Genomic DNA, 5,793 nt, shown 5'->3' on the forward strand with positions numbered 1-5,793 from the left:
AACTTTGACCTGCAGTAACAATGTCCACAGCACCTTGTTTTCACCATAACTTTCAGCCTGTAACTCAAAATTGGGTGCTGTAAAAGGCAAAGTTGACCTTCTCAAAGTGTTTAAGCTGATTTTGGAGTGTTCCTCAAGTATACCCACGAGCTAAGGCATTCAAGAGGCATCCAAAACACCCTTTGAACCAAGTCTCCTTGTAGGGGGCCCTTTAGCATGCATCCAAGGTGTAGCATGCTTTTTCCAAAAGGGAATCCACCTTAAAAAAATGAGGTAGGCTCCAATAAAGTTTGATTTATTGGGGCTATACATTATATTTAAGATTTGTTGACCAACACAAGTAAATGATCCAAGACTTGGGTCACATAGTGGTGGGGAAGGGAAGGCCTACAAGGTTAACCCTACCCTTGAGAGAAGATGGGTAAGATAAGTGCCCATAAATTATTTATTTATAAATTATGGGATGTAGATAGGTATTTAAATTAGTAAAGGTAATTAGTTAAAAGAATATGCAGTAAAAAAAACTAGGAGGGTAGAATTAAGTTTACTATTTACATTTAGCATGAAGAGAGAAATATGATGTAAATGCATAAAGATCTAAGAAGGGTAAGGTGTTTGTATGGAAAAAGGCTATTACGGAAAGAGAGAATGAACACTAGGTTAAAACTTTGATTAAAAATATATACATTTGAGTAGAAATATAGTTCAAATGCAAGGTTACCATTTAACGCTACTCAATGGCACTTCCCTTTACTCATGTGCCAGCTCTTGTTCGCCGCATCACTCTAGGGGGGATTTGTTACCATATACATGTGGTAGTGATGTGTGTGAACACACTAGGACCGCCGGGGCATTTTTTCCCTCTTTAGGAGGTTTTTTCCCCCGTGCATTGTATATACGCCCATCACTCTAGGGCTATCTATCTTTCCATTGCACACTAAGTAACACACTCTCTATTGTGTGCCTTGAGCTTCCTTCGTCTTCTCCAAGCTGTGTGTGTTTCTCTGCAATCCTAATTCCAACATTCTCAAGCATGCCTTAAGAAAGCAATTTGCTATGAAAGATTTGGGTGATGCACATCATTTTCTTGGTATGAATATCAAGAGCGATCACAAACGTGGTATACTTGAACTTTCACAGGAAGAGTATATTCACAAGGTCTTGCAACGTTTTAATATGCAAGGGGGAAAATCATTGAGTACCCCAATAGCTGCATACAAAAAACTTTGCAAGCATGATTGTCCCAAATTGGATGGTGAAAAGGCAGAGATGGCAAAGGTGTCACATTCTTTGGCAGTTGGCCATGGTTAGCACACGGCCAGACATTGCATATGCAGTGGGAGTGGTCACAGGTTTATGTGGCAAATCCAGGCACAAATCATTAGAAAGCAGTAAAGCACATCTTGAGATACATCAAGGGATCAACTAGAAAGTGCTTATGCTTTGGAACAGTGATGCATCAATAGTTGGATACACTGATTCAGATTATGTGGGTTGTGTGGTCACTAGGCTATGTTTTCTTGTTCGTTGGAGCGGCAGTTTCTTGGAGATCATGTATCAAGAATTGCACTTCGTCTTCCACCATTGAGACAGATTATGTTGCAGTTTCTAGTTCCAATAAGGAAGCTGGGTGGTTATCTTGTCTAGTGGAAGACCTTGGTATACACCAGACTCTAATGCTACATTGCAACAATCAGAGAGCGATTGCGTTAGCAAAGAACCCCGTGTTTCACTCAAATCAAAACACATAGAGGTCAAGTAGCATGTGGTATGGGATGTTTTGGCTAGAAAACGCATTGAGTTAGTCAAAGTTCACACGTATGAAAACCCAGTGGATGCTCTAACAAAGAGCTTAGTCTCAGAGCGGTTCGCACATTGCATAGAGATGATGGGCGTAGGTTGAAGCTACAGTCATGCTTCATGTTTGTACACTTGTACATAATAGCCCCTACATTCTTTAGCCACTTGGGCCACGTTGGCCTTCAAGTGGGAGATTGTTAGGTATCAGGCCTCCTGGCCGGGTGCCCACTTACTCCATTGTTTGGTTATAATGACAATAAGGAGAACAAAGAGTTTTCACCACCAAAACCTATTGTGTTCTTCTCATTCCCTTCCCTTCTCTCCTTCCCTCTCTTGCACTCCATATCCGGTTCTACAGTACTGAGAATATAAAGAATATCGGGCTTCCATACTCAGTTCAAGGGTGTTGGAATGACTCTCAAAGGTAAGGCTTTGACATGGTTTTAGACCATAGCTCGTGAATCTATAACGAATCTACCAAAATTGGCTAAAATATTTATTTCTTCTTGTTCAAAGATGAGAATCAAGCACAAAAAGGTAGCAAAAATCTACAACTTCAAACAAAAACAAGGAGAGTCTGTAAGTCGAATGAGACCGTATATCAATAGATGTCTATGATGAGCAACATGCAAAGGAGGCTAGTGAGAGGGCTAGGACAAGGTCCATCATAAGGGCATCCAATGGGACTAGAATGTCATCTAAGTGGTGTGCCATCAAAAGTAAATGGACAAACCATGAGAACAATGAGTCCTAGTATCAACCAAAATATTCTAGACTCCATCCACTATGTGCCTATGAGATATCAAGGACAACCTATGTATAGATATCCACCTAGCATGGGGTCAGTACAAAAACCACCCTTGGCTATGGAGAGACCACAACCAGTGCTAGGTCAGCAACCACCCTTGCTAGGAAACAATGTTGTGCCACTCAAGTACACGCATCCTAAAGGACAAGTGGAAGAGCATGCTATAGTGTCTGTCATGCCCTACAATGAGACTAGTTCATCAATTGTGGTAGCTGAGGAACAGTGGTACTCAACCACAAACTACCATGGTAAAACAATCTATCAAGCACCTCAAAAGGTAGCACATTTCAAACCAAGGAGCTAGGCCACCCATAGTGGAACAAATTCTAAAACCAAGGGCAAGAATTTGCCATAATTGTGGATTTGATGATCATTGATAGTCTAGACCTTGATAAGCCAATTGAGACTTATTACATGCAGTTTGGTAGAAAAGGTGGACACTATTCAAATAATTATCCTACGAATCTTAAAAACAAGGGATAAGTAGCCACCAATATAGTGCAAGTCATGCTAGTTATCTCCTCAGACAGTGCACCTATGTTTCTAGTCAAGGTAGTGACCAACACATAGACCAAGAAAAACAAACAAAAATAGGTGGACACTATCCAAAGGATTGTCCTAGGAATCCTACAAACAAGGGAGAAACGGACATCAATATAATGCAAGTCATGCTAGTTATCTCCTCAGACAATGCACCTATGTTTCCAGTCAGGGCAGTTGACCATGGCACATACCAAGAAAAACAAACAAAATAGTGCAAGTGAGTCTGATAGAAGCAAGAAGTCTTCTAAAGACTCTAACAAAGAGACACATCTATGCTACGGACTTAGAAGACAAGAACAATAATGAAGAATAATTGAACAAAAATCCCAGAAGATGTTTGAAGAAAGAACAAAGTCAATGTCACCTGAGTTCAAAGAACCAAAGCCGAAAGTGGGAGGACCAATGTTGGTAGATAGAATTTACAAACCCATAAACGGGGCCTTGGAAGCTTTCCAAGCGGATTCAAAAGCAGGTCAGTTAATCGACACAAAATGGAAACCACAAAGCTAGAAGTTTATAAAAACTTGGTGCAAATCACACAATCTATGTGAGAAGCATAGAATTCAAAAAAAAAAACCATAAGAAACCCAACAAAGGATGAAACACAGTCAAAACATGTGGAAACCAAAGACACTAAAAAAACAAGGGATTCTTTAGTTGAAAATGGCAAACGTGGAATGCTAATACTAGACAACGAGGATGGGCTAGATGGAATCCCCTTAGTAGAGGAAGATTTGCCGAATCACTCATGAGAAAGTGTTAGAGAGGTAAATGATGGAAGCCTAACTCTGCATTCATCTCCAATCAAAGAAGTTTGGCTAGGCCAACCACCCATGGAATTAGAAGTGGATAATCTCTATATGGAGATTAAAAATCAGAGTGGTCAAGCTTTTCAAAAGGCCAAACATTCAAAACTTGGCCCTCATACTTGGGAGAAAACAAACATCACTAGTATGCAAGACCACAAACTAAATCAAGCAAAGCAGACTCTAGCTCTGGGAAACCTACAGTCTATCATGACAACACCTATTCAATGCACCATAACATTGAGTGAGTTGTTGAAGATCAGACCACATGTATGGAAAGATCTACAAAGCACTTTTTAAAAAAATGGTATACCAAGATTAACAAAAGAAAAATCCAAATAGTTGTGTTGCCGAGAAGAATCTTGAGGTAAACTGGTCAAATCCATTCCTATTAACAAAGTGAGAGATTACTACAAGGGAAATAAAGGAAACAAGATAAATCTAGGATAGTATCCACAATGTCCCATGAATGCATGAACTTCCCTGACATTTATTGGTCTAGTAATCAATGTCACCTTTTACATATCCATTTTGGAATGTTATTTTTAGAGACAATATGTGTGAGATTTTTTCCTTATCTAACCATGCATACATATTTCTTAGGATTTTTAAAATTCCTATATAGATGGTAATTTTGAAAGACAAACTTGAGGTGCTCAAAATGGTCTTCTCTACTACTGGGTGAATGCACACAAAGATCATCCATGTAAACTTTGAAGAAGTTTCTCATAAAATTTTCTTTAAACGTATGGCTCATTAGCCTTTGGAATATTGTTGGCACATTTTTAAGCCCAAAAGGCATGACTCTAAAAGAAAATATCTCCCATTCAATGGAAAAAATTGAGATTTTGTTGGCATATTTGTCAACCCAAAAGGCATGACTTTGTAACCAAATATCCCCCATTCCATGGCAAAAGCTATATGTGTTGATCTTTAGGACCAATGGCTAGCTGATTGTAACAAGAGAATCCATCCAAGAAGCTGTAAGCTTCTTTTCCAACCATTCTCTCTAAGACATGATCAATGATAGGAAGAGGGTAGTTATCTCATATAATCAAAGCATTCACGTTCTTGAGGTTCACACACACACACACACACACACACACACACATTGTCATAATAATCAATATCTAATTCTCCTAAATGATTTTCTCATATTAAACTGATCATTTAATGTGGGGAAGTGCCAAGGGAGAAAAAGCTAGAATATTGGTTAAGCTAGCAGACCGGCCACTGTAGGGATCCAAAGGAGGGAAAATAGGGATCCAAAAGGGGGGCCATATGCAAAAGAGCCATGTGCAACAATGGGATAAAAAGACCCTAAGGTTCAGCCCATTAAGACTTTCAAAATGCTAAGGTTCCAAAATTCAAAGGTTGTGTCCAAAGGTCAACCCTAGGGGAATTGGATGCTTTGTGTGTGTACAAGAAAGTCTTTTGCAATCCCTACTTAGGAGGGGGCGAGCCTTTCTTGTAGGGGATGAGAGAGAAAGCCACACAGACACACACACAAGATCCCTTCACACAAAGGGAATGAGGGACACATGTCAGCTCCCTAGACCAGATGCCCACAAGGTGTACCCAATTCCTATTGGATGGCCTTGGAGGTGGACCAATGAGAATTAGGCTAGAGTAAATCTAGTTTAATTAATTTAAAAACACTTAATAAAAGAACCAATGAGAATTAAGTCCTCTAGAAGACTATTGGACAGTCCCCCAAGGGGTCCAATGAGCATTCAGCAGCCCAATGGCTTGCCTGATTCATATTGGCCAGGAGGCAAAGGGGTCCAATGAGAGTTTAGTTGAATTATTAAATTACCTAAAGCTCTCACAAAAGGG

This window comes from Adiantum capillus-veneris, chromosome 24, assembly GCF_014529385.1.
Source record: "Adiantum capillus-veneris isolate H3 chromosome 24, ASM1452938v2, whole genome shotgun sequence".
In the NCBI taxonomy this organism is placed as follows: domain Eukaryota; kingdom Viridiplantae; phylum Streptophyta; class Polypodiopsida; order Polypodiales; family Pteridaceae; genus Adiantum; species Adiantum capillus-veneris.